The 12,193-nt window shown below is 37.7% G+C and overlaps 1 protein-coding gene and 1 non-coding gene across 8 annotated transcripts in view; one reads left to right on the forward strand and one right to left on the reverse strand.

Annotated features, from left to right (window-relative positions):
- The window catches only part of CDK19 (cyclin dependent kinase 19), a 161,891-nt gene that overhangs the window by 123,786 nt on the left and 25,912 nt on the right, over window positions 1-12,193 (reverse strand). The gene's annotated exons all lie outside the window — the stretch shown is intronic.
- LOC119874389 lies at window positions 11,690-11,793 on the forward strand. Its single transcript, XR_005368243.1, has one exon. It is a non-coding gene; the product is annotated as a U6 spliceosomal RNA (small nuclear RNA).

The following is a 12,193-nucleotide window of genomic DNA, read 5'->3' on the forward strand; positions in this document are numbered from 1 at the left end:
TACAAATAAAGAAACTGAGACACAAGACCTTAAGAAATTTGCTTAAACATAGCCAGAAGCAGCCGATGTGCAATTCAAACAGACTACTTCAAGAACCACATTCTTAGCCACTGTATCATCCAGTCTGTGGAATTAAAACCATACAAACCAGGCACTTTTCTCTATGGAATAAACCACACAATTATAAATGTTCAATTTATTCATAAATGTTCAATTGAATCCAATGGAGCCAATCATGCCAAATAGATTTCTCAGCATTTGCAACATTTTTCTGGAAAATTAAAATTCATATGATTGTTGTACAAAATATGTTTTACAAAAATGGGAAATGCTTACAAGCCCAGTCATGAGTAATTATATATATGGTCATACATATCCAAATAACATTAAAATGATATTTGTGTTAGAGTAGCAAGATTGAGTGATTTTGCTCCAATTTTTATAATTGCTGCTATGTGGGGCACCTGGCTGGGTCAGTCAGTAGAGCATGCAACTCTTGATCTCAGAATTGTGAGTTCAAGCTCCAGATTGGGCGTGGAGCATACTTAAAAATAAATAAATAGGAATGATTGGGTGCCTCAGTCGGTTAAGCATCTGATTCTTAATTCCACTCAGGTTGTGATCTCAGGGTCCTGAGATTGAGCCCTGCATTGGATTCCCTGCTCAGTTGGGAGTCTGTTTGTCTCCCTCTGTTCCTCCTCCTGTTCTCCCTCTCTAAAATAAATAAATAAATCTTTTTAAATAAATAAATAAATAAAATTGCTGCCATGCTATTATTTAACTCGCTCTTAAACATTTTATAAGCTTAAAAAATCAACATAATGAGATAGTACCACATGCCCATTAAGATGGCTACTATCAATTTTTTTTAAAGGAGGAAAATAAGGTGAGGATGTGGAGAAATTGGGACTCCTGTGTACTGTTGGTGAAAATGTAAAATGGTGCAGTTGCAATAGAAAACAGCATGGCAGTTCCCCAAAAAAATTAAAAATAGAATTACCATATTATCCAGCAATTCCACTTCCAAGTATATAGCCAAAAGGATTCAAAGCAGGGATTCTCAAAGAGACATTTATATGCCATGTTCATAGCAGCATTATTCATAAGAGCCAAAAAGTGAAAGTCACCCAAGTCTCCATTGATGGATGAATGGATAAACAAACTGTGTATACTTGGGGCTGTAATCTCCAGTGATGGAGGTACCCACTTCACTGGACAAATCATACAAGCCTAATGAAAGACTTGCAAACTTCTTGGAATGATCATTACCCTTATCACCCTCAATCATCAGGCAAGGTTGAAAGAACTAATAGGATCCTCAAACTTCAAACTTCTAAACTTGCCAAAACTACTGGATGCCCCTGACTGAGCTATTGCTTTTGATCTTGCTGATAGTTCCCAGTATCCCCTTTGGAAAACAAATTCATTCCACAAGAAAATCACCAGCAGACCAATGTCTACTGGCATACCACCTTCTGCTGATCCCTTGTTGCTTCAGGCTAGTATGAACAGCCACTGTAAGTCTCTAATGTCTTATGCTCAAGCCTATTATCAATAGGTGAAGCCATCTGAGATCCCAATTCAAAGGATCCTGTTGGTCACAGTCTAGAGCCTGGTGACTGGGTACTCCAGAAACATCATCAGGGGATGGCAGACCTTGAACCTCGTTGCAAGGGATCTTACCAAGGGCTCCTAACCATTGCCACAGCCGCAAAATTAACAGGCATCGAACCTCGGATACACATCTCACAGAAAGCTCCACCTGACACCTGCTGCTGTGCAGACACTAAAGACCTCCAAATCAATTTGACTAGGAAGATAAGTAGTTGACATCAAGTTAGGCTGTTTCCATCCTAGACGATGGATCAACACTTCATACTTTAACTAAACATGAAACTTACTCCTTTTTCTTTCCTTTCCTCTGGCATTGGTCTGAAAAGATAACACCCTCATCTTTACCACCCACGCCATTGTTAAGGGGGTAACTTCTAGAAAGCAGAACCACCTTTTATTTCAGGCTAGGAGAAACTCTAACTGTGCCACTAACTTTTTTTTTTTTTTTTTTTTTTTTTTTTGTGCCACTAACTTTTTATAAGAAAAATGAGACTTCTCACTGGTAGGCTCCCCTGAATTTACACTGCTGATTTAAAAAGGACCTAGCAGGAGTTGGTCATAATTCAAGATCCACTCCTTTGATAGGTCCCTAATTCCCTGGTTAGGAATAAATGTAATGAGGCCATGATCAAGAACTTCTCCTTAATTCTTAAAATTATTGCAAAATCTGCTGCTAAAGCAATAGCTGCCCAAAAAAGATCCTTAGACTTTCTAGCCAAAGTTGGTCTTGGTAATAGGATAGCTCTTGATTACCTTTTAGCTGACCAAGGAGGTGTTTGTCTTATAGCCAACACCACCAGCTTTACCAAGAGTAACATTTTTGGGGAAGTTGAAACTTAACTATTGAGATCACTGAGCAGGCCACTTGTCTAAAAAGAGGTGACTCCTTCAGTGGGTCTTTCTTTGACCTATATGATTTTGACTTGTTTGGGTCTTGGGGACCATGGCTCCAAAATGCACTCCAAACATTGGAAATTATCTTGTTTACAGAACCATAATAATCTCCCTGGCAAATTATAATCTCACAAAAGCTTTAAATTAAATGACTGTGGCCACTAACCACCAAGGAAATGATCTCCTCAGAAAACGAACAGAGAGAATGAGTGACTTAAAAACTGCAAACCTTAACATGTTACTTGTGAGTATCACAGAGATTAAGCAGAGAAACAGCAACAACTGTGGGAACTTTCCAGAGCAGTAACTGAAAGTGGTGCTAATGCCTTAAATTTTGAGCATATTTCACAGTCAAACCAAGAGTCTGCTCCCCAGGGGGTAACTGCCAAAAAAAGAAAATCACAGGGTGGGCACTGGGTGGCTCAGTAGGTTCAGCAGCCAAAGCTTGATTTCAGCTCAGGCCATGATCTCAGGGTCCTGATACTGAGCCCTACATCAGGCTGCATGCTCAGCGTGGAGTCTGCTTGAGGATTCATGCCCCCTGCCCACTACCCCTACCCCACATATGCGTGTGCTTTCTCTCTCTCGCTTGCTCTCCCTCTCAAATAAATAAATACATCTTATTTAAAAAAAAAAAAAAGAAAGAAAAGAAAAAGAAATTCACAGCCCCAAATGGCATCACTTAGTTTAAAGCTCCAAATCAGTAAATCAGGGCTTAATACCAGATCTAACCTCCAAAGCCTTTTTTTTTTTTTTTTAAGATTTATTTATTTGGATGAGAGAGAGAGAGAGAGAGAGAACAAGGGCAGGAGCAGAGGGAGAGGAACAAGCAAACTTCACAATGAGCACAGAGCCCAACACAGGACTCAATCCCAGGACCCTGAGATCGTGACCTGAGCCAAAGTCAGACACTTAATAACTGAGCCACCCAAGCGCTCCTCGACCTCCAGTGTCTTAACTGATCAATTGGAAATTTTCTGAACAGCACCAATGAAGTAATGTGTGTCATGGGCCTTCTCTATCCCCCAAAGGAGGATGAGGTAGTCTGTATAATAGGACTCCCAGCCCACTCCCTTAAGGGCATGTGATTTTGCCTGAAACTGTCCTTTCTTCTCTTTTGCTTAGAACTTTCTTGCCGCACCCTCTTTCCTATAAAAACCTTCCATTTTGTTCTACTCCTTAGCACACCTCTCTACTTGCTAGATGGGATGCTCCCTGACTCATGAATCATTTAATAAAGCAAATTAGATCTTCAATTTTTTTCTGACACATACTACAACATAGATTAACCTTAAGGATATTATGCTAGATGAAATAAGTAAGTCACAAAAGGGCAAAATCCATGTTATCCTACTTCTATAGAGAAACCTGGAGTAATAGCAAATTCATAAAGATAAGAAAGTAGGATGGTGGGTGCCAGACACTGGGAGAAGGGGAGAAAAGAGCAGTTATTCTTTAAAGGTATAGGGCTTCAGTTTTGCAAGATGAAAAAAGTTCTGTGGATGGATGGTAGTGATGGCATACAAAAATATGAATGTACCTAATGCCACTTTACACTTAAAAATTATTACAGTGAGGGTACCTAGGTGGTACAGTCAGTTAAGCATCAGACTCTTGGTTTCAGCTCAGGCTGTGATCTCAGGGCCATGAGGCTGAACTCCACGTTGGGCTCCATGCTCAGTACAGAATCTTAAGAAGATTCTCTCTCCATCTGGGGCACCTGGGTGGCTCAGTGGTTTAGCAACCTGCCTTCAGCCCTGGGTGTGATCCTGGAGTCCCGGGATCGAGTCCCACATCGGGCTGCCTCCACAGAGCCCGCTTCTCCCCCTGCCTGTGTCTCTGCCCCTCTCTCTGTGTCTCCCGTGAATAAATAAATAAATAAAATCTTAAAAAAAAAAAAATTCTTTCTCCATCTCCCTCTGCCTCTCCACCTGAGGCAAAGAATCTCAAGCAGACTCCCCACTGAGTGCAGAGCCCCACAAGGGGCTCAATCTCATGACTCTGAGATCATGACCTGAGCTGAAACCAAGAGTCAGTCACTTAACCAACTGCACCACCCAGGCACCCCTACCCCATTTTTTAAAAAGTAATATGTGCTAAGTGTATACAATCTAAAGAGAAGTATAAAGAAGAAAAATAAAATTATTTCATCTCCCAGAAAAAAAATATACTGTAAATCCCCTTTTAATGTATATTTACCCAGTGAAAAAGACATGCTATATAGTCTTTTTAAATGTAATTCCTATTGATGCCATTCTTTTCTGTGTTAATTCTCTTTAGCACCAAGATATTTAGTTTTATGAAAAGCTTAGTTGGAATTTTTTAACTCAAGGATTTAAATATTAAAGCATAATTTTTGTTTCCAGAACTTGAACAGTGTGGTATCAAAATAATGGCTTCAATCCTCTAGGTTTCCCAGCAGAGTAGCGTCTCTACTTAGTTATCAAACATTTATATTCTTGCATTTCAAGGCTATCGACTTTACCAAATCTCTTCTGCAAGAGACTATGAGTATTACTACATAGCTGTTGTACTAAATTGGTCTCCCCACCTCCATTCTCACTCCTCTTTGTGCCTGACACTGCTGGCGGCCTATATACCCATTCTCTCTTTTCTCCTCAGTAACAGACCCTGGTTTTATTCTGGACAGCATGTCCCCAGGCAAAAGTGCACCCTTTCCAGTCTTCCAGGCTGCTACAACTGGTCAATGAGCTGGAAGTGGATGTCAAGGATGTGACTTCTGGAAAAGCTACTTAAAGGGAACTGACTTGGCTGGGAGTGCGTCTGTTACTGAGACATGATGGATGACATCAGGATTTCAAGCCAGTTGATAACACCGTACGTTAATTTTCTTAACTATAAAATATCATTTCTCTTCCAAAACCAAGTATCTTGAGTGGATAAGTAAACTTATATAAGTAAACAACTTTTGAGGAGTTCAAGAGAAAAAAAGCAACAGAGAAAATTTTCTCTTTGCAAGACATCCCTCTCACAAATACTGAGGACTACTTATGTGCCAAGCATTATAGTAGGCAGTTAAAACACAGAATAATGAGGTCTTTGAAAGAGTGCATTTATCCCCATCTCCTTGCAATGAGAAAGCTTAAAGGAGATGGCCTTTAGACTTTTTTTCTTAGTTTTTAAAGGAAAAATGAAACTTTCAAAAGATTTTAGTTTTCCATTTTTTTATGAACTCATTTTTTTAAGTAAAAGTGAAAGAGCCAGTGCCTTTTAGTGCCCACTATGCAGCAACGTACCAGGTTCCAAACATACGTAATTTCAACTAAGCCTCATAAAAGTTCTGTGAGATAGTTCTTCACCTCATTTTAAAGGCTAAGTAGCACATGATCTGTGAAAGTTAAATAGCTAGGATCTGAACTCAGAAAAGTCTGCCTCTGACAACTATTGTCTATCACATGCTAGCTCTTAAATTCTTACATATAAACATAAAATATAGGAGCCAAGAGAAAGTTATCAATAAATAACTCACCAGTTAACTAAGCTTTCATATGCTTCATCTCTATTTATAATATTTTGGTTGGGTACAAGGAAGCCACTTTTTAAATGATGAGAAAATTAACTTTAAGGAACACAATTGGGTGCGGTGGGTGAGAGGGTAGTTTGTTGGCTGGCTCAGTCAGTAGAGCATGCAACTCCTGATCTCAGGGTTGTGAGTTCAAGCCCCAAGTTGGGCATGGAACCTACTTTTTAAAAATAATAAAAAATAAAGAGTACAACTGATAGAACCAGAATTCAAACTTTCTGAAATAAGCTTTAAAGCATAAATAAAAGCAAGCAAAATATATATTTCTCCTTAATTCCTCCCAGTGCAACTATAAGAAAACATTGCATGAGGCCAAGTCTCTCCTAAATTCTATGTATCTGTTATAGAATTCCAATCCATGACTCTAAGGAAAGCCTGCCAATTCTCACACATATACTATTTAGAATAATAGCTCAGGTGAGTAACTACATTCACTTAAGGGTTGGTAAAAACAGTAGTAATAATAGAGACCAAGCAAGAAAGTAACTCTAGAAGAAAATTTGACGCTATGTTGTAATTCAATAACCGTTACCCAGATCTCCTCAAACCTCAAAAATAATGTATTACTATGACAGTACTTGTATATCCAGGCAACAGTCCATAAGAGGTTCATGAAAGGATATACAAGTAAATAAGAAGTGCACTAAAATGATGACATTGAAGTTAGAATAAAAAATGTCCCAACAGTGAGGACTGTGTTCAATGCAAAGATGAATAACCACCAAAAAAGGGGGTGCAATTTCCTTCTATGTGACTATTTTAAAATTCAGAAAATTTTATCTGCATGAAAGTTCCTGTTTAATCGAATCTGAAAAAGCAAGAGAGATTAGATAGATTAGCATTAGTGACCTAAGTCTTTCTCACCCAGGAATGAAATGCCTTCGTTCCATAACCGTCCCATGAACCAGCCAATCTTTTAGCTAACTGGATTCTGAGGATCCTTCACTGTGTCCCAGAATTCAGGGTCTATGTTAACACTGCATTATGTGAAGATAACAATGAGCCAAAGTTTCACACCATGACCTCTACAGCCTTGTTTCCAATGGTGATAAAATATAGCAGAATCTGGTAAAAGCAAGATCCTACGCAGAGACCTAAACAGCCCTTAATTCAGAGTCAAGAAACCTCTGCCAATAACTGGCCCAAGTGACCCCCTCACCCCACACCAAACCCAGTTCCTCAGAACAAAAATTTAAAGATTACTACAAGAACTCTGTGAAATGTAAAAGCTATTTTACAGTTACACACCAAAACAGAAGCAACTTCTCAAAGAACACTGATACCCTTAACTAATTCAAGAGAACAACAATTAGTTAAGAGAAAAGGGAATGTACAATAGCTCTTTTCTATCAAAATAGAACTGCGTTCTTACTTTTACCCCAACCCCACCCCACCTTCTAGCCATCCTGAATTACTTGCTGTTGTGTTTCTTTTTATCATAATTTTATACATTTTGCTTCTTCTCTGTAGAATTGCAGAGATGTAACAATAATTTTGAGCCTGTTTCTAATAGTCAAACTGCCTCCCTCTGGTAGTTACCTTTGAGTCAGTAATCTAAAAGAATAAATAAACTCTTATTTATCTCATTTTGCACATGCTATTCCTAACTGTAGCCTACAGTCCCACAGCTATACCAACACACTAAATTATTTCCTTCTAATCAAGGAAACTGAGGTTTTTAAAAGGATAAAATATGATGATGCTTTGCTTCCACAGCCTAAGAGATGGTATGAGCAGAAGACAATGCAGAGTGCTAAATCTGGGAAGGGATGGAGAAGTAGAGAAAAATAAAGCAAGGACCCTGGATAAACTTGTAGCATAATTTTTCACAGACTACAAGAGCTTTATCTGAAGCATTATCTTCTTATCAAGTAAAAGCATAATAAAGTTAAATTTGAAAACAATGGGAATATCCATATTACTTTCCCTCCTTCTTTTAGCATGATAATTCAAAAGTTGGCCACTTTTTTAAAAGCACATAATTAGGTGGCACCTGGGGGGCTCAGTGGTTGAGCATCTGCCTTCGGCTCAGGGCGTGATCCCGGGGTCCTGAGATCAAATCCCGTATCAGGACCCTGCAGGAAACCTGCTTCTCCTTCTGCCTGTGTCTCTGTCTCTCTCTGTGTGTCTCTCATGAATAAATAAATAAAATCTTAAAAAAAAAAAAGCACATAATTGGCTTTACCTTCCTTCAGTTTCTTCTACCACATAACAAGGACCATCAATCAAATGGAAATTAGCGACTGTAAACTCTTCATTTGTTTATAAATTACACATAATTCTCTTTCAAATCAAATAAAATACAGAAAACCCAGACTTTTAAAAATATAAACCGAACACATTAAAAAAAAACCAAAATATTCCCTTCATTGGATTATGTAATTAGGTCAAATAAAAACAGCAAACAGCACTACCCAATACAGATTTCTACCTGAAGAATAAGAGAGGGAAAGAGGAACAGGGATAAAAGCAGTTCAATTGGTTACAAAGGTTGAAGAGCAAATCTAAGCATTTTCACAATTTTTGTGCTAGATTATGTAGCCTTGGTTCTATTAAAAAAGAAGAAAATTATAATGTTCTTAACCGTAATAATGGTATTACGGTTATGCAGGAGAATGCACTTATTTTTAGGAGATGCATATTAAAATATGGGGTAAAGTGCCATGATGATTGCAATTTAACCCTGTAGTTAAACACACTTAGAGAAAGTAAATATAGCAATCTGTTAGCTGTTTGATCTGGGGATGGCAAACTACAGCCCCAGCCAAATCCAGCTGTGCCTATTCTTATAAAGTTCTGTTGAACCTGCCATATCCACTCATTGACCTGTTGTCGATGGCTGCTTACTCACTACCACTACAGAATTGAGAACTTGTGACAGAGATTGTATGGCCTCCAAAATCTAAAACATTTACTAGGCCTTTATAGAAATACAGGAAATATCTGACCCTTTACAGAAAAAAATTTTGCTAACTCCTGGTCTAGACAGTGGATATATAGGTGATCATAATTAATTGGACTATGTCTTTAAACTTTCCTGTACATTTGAAATTTTTTATAATCAAAAGTTAGAAATACATACAATTTTATACATGAATCTTTTGATTTCTCAACAATACAGATGAATGCAGAAACAGAACAGAGCTTGGACACAATCATAATACTGATATGATACTGCAGAGAGTTATTATGCAGGTTTTAGTGCAAAAGGAACAACTTATTAAAACAGCAATTTGGTGATATCGATTTTCAAACACAGCTACCCTAGTAGGGATTTATCCTATAGACATACAAAAGGGTGAAAAAATGAATAGTAATAGCAGTGCTTGTTATCTGCCGGACTCTGTGGCAAGCTCTTCACGTCATGCAGTTCTCAAGACAACCCTGCGAGGTAAGCACTACCATTATCCCCACTTTAGAGGTGAGGAAACTAAGACATAATTAATCTGCCCAAGTCAAACAGCTAAAAAGAGGTATAGATGGGATTATGAATCCTGATAATAAAATTCCAAGCCCAATCTCAATTTCCATACACATTGCCTATTGAAAAAAGTACAAGGGAAATGAATGTGAAATACTTCAAAGATGAAAACCAACAGCCAATTCACAAATGAAGACACTCAACATCCCTGGTTATAAAATAGTAATAATGATGATGATGATTATGATGATGATGATGATAGTGGGGTACCTGGGTAGCTCAGTTGATTAAGCATCTGCTTTCGGCTCAGGTCATGGTACCAGGGTCCTGGGATTTAGTCCCAAGTTAGGCTCCCTGCTCAGCAGGGAGTCTGCTTCTCTCTCTACACACCCCACTCACTCGCTTTCTCACCCTCTCTCTCAAATAAAATCTTTAAAGATAAAGAAATAAAATGAACTCTTTAAAAAAAAAGATTAAAATTATATATGTAAAATGATCTTACTTTTGTAAATTGTTTTTGTAAAAGCAAATATGTGTTTGGATACACAGCACAAATGGACGAAAAGACACCAGAAAGGAAATGCACCAAAATATTAAGTAATTATCACTTGATAGTGGGATTTTGAGTGTTTCTTACTTTCTCACTTAGAGCTTTCCTTACTATCTAATTACTTTTGCAGAAAAACCATAATCAATTTTAAATATTTGCTTTTTACAGCTCAATAATCATTTTCTTATTAATAACATCTATAACCACTTCCTTGTTTATAATATGCAGTGTACACTTAATTAAGAAATTCAGAAGTGGGACACCTGGGTGGCTCAACGGTTGAGCTTCCATCTTCAGCTCAAGGCATGATCCCACGGTCCTGGTATCAAGTCCTGCATCAGGTTCCCCATGGGGAGCCTGCTTCTCCCTCTGCCTATGTCTCTGCCTCTGTGTGTATCTCATGAATAAATAAATAAAATCTAAAAACAAATAAAAAAAAATTTCAGAAGAAAAAAAAAGAAATTCAGAACAATCTGTTCCTAAGGACTTCATGACACCCTAGAAATAAAAAGATACTAAAGAACCAATGATCATCAAAATTTCATGTTAAAAAATTCATGGTAACAGGATTAACACATAATACTTACAGTATAAAACCATCATCTTCTTTAATCCTCACAACTCATAAGGAAAAGACACCATTCCCACCTTACAGATTTTTATTTTCAGACCCTAATCCTTTCTAGTTCCTCCCAAGGTATAAAAAAAACTTTTTATATACTTTTAGAATTCATCCGGCCCAAACAAGAACTAAAATCTCCTCCCAATCTCTCAGTTTATTACTTTTTTTTACCTCTATTCTATGTATTTACCACTCATCTTACTAAACTACAAATCACTTTTCTGTCTGGCTCACTCTTTGGCCTTCCAAATTCAGTTATCACGGGATTTCCCCATACTGGGAAGGTTTCCCAAGCACCCACACACTCTTGGGTCAGTTCGTTGTTCCTCCTAGCTACCCCAACAGCATTCTATGCATACCTATATACAATAATTCATAGCCCTGTACTGTAATCTATTTTATTTTTTCTCTAGATTATAAGGAAAAGAACTATGTCTTGTATTCTTACATTACTAATTCCTACATAGGGTTATTCAGTCAGTGTCAAATAAATGAGTGAATGGTACTACTAGTTATGCCATATATGTCTAATTCAGGCAAATACCCTAAAAGTCTTAAAAGGCTGGAGCCTTGTCACATGTCCCCTTTACTGAAGAAAAGAAAACACTCCCACACCTAAATGTAAGAGCTGAAACTACAAAACTTGTAGAAGAGAACTATGGAGTAAATCTTTGCAACTTTAGATCAAGCAGCAATTTCCTACTGTAAGAAACAACAACAAAAGACATAAATTGGACTCATCAAAAATTAAAAACTTTTATGCTTCAAAGGATACCACCAAGAAAGTGAAAAGGCGATCCACAAAATGAGAGAAAATATTTACAAATCATAAGGCACCTAAGAGCGCAGTATCCAGAATATATAAAGAACTCTTACAACCCAACAACAATAACAAAAAAGAATAAAACGAAAACTCAATGAAAATATGGGCAAAGGACTTGAATACACATTTCTCCAAAGAACATACACAAATGGCCAAAATGCACAGAAGAAGATGTTCAACATTTTAGTTATTAGGAAAATACAAATCAAAATCACAATGAAGTGCTTGCTTCAGCAACACATATACTAAAATTGGAACAATACAGAGATTAGCATGGCCCCTGCACAAGAATGACATGCAAATTTGTAAAGCATTCCATACTTTAAAAAAAAAAAAAAAAAAACACCATAAGGAAATGTGAGTTCACACCAAGATAGCTAAAATCAAAAAGACAGACAAGGGGCACCAGAGTGGCTCAGTTGGTTAAGCATCCAACCCTTGATTTCAGCTCAGATCATGATCTCAGGGTCCTAAGACTGAGCCCCACATGGAGCTTTGTGCTCAGTGGGGAGTCTGCTGGAGATTTTCTCTTCCTCTCCCTCTACCCCTTGCCCACTCACACTCTTTTATGCTCAATGTCTGCCATTCTCTCTCTCTCTCTAATAATAATAAATGTTTTTTTAAAAATGAAAAAACAAGGGTAGCTGGCTGGCTCAGGCAGAAGAGCAGGCAACTCTTGATCTCAGGGTATGAATTTGAGCCCCACATTGGGTATAGAGGTTACT

This window comes from Canis lupus, chromosome 12 (genome assembly GCF_011100685.1).
Source record: "Canis lupus familiaris isolate Mischka breed German Shepherd chromosome 12, alternate assembly UU_Cfam_GSD_1.0, whole genome shotgun sequence".
In the NCBI taxonomy this organism is placed as follows: Eukaryota; Metazoa; Chordata; class Mammalia; order Carnivora; family Canidae; genus Canis; species Canis lupus.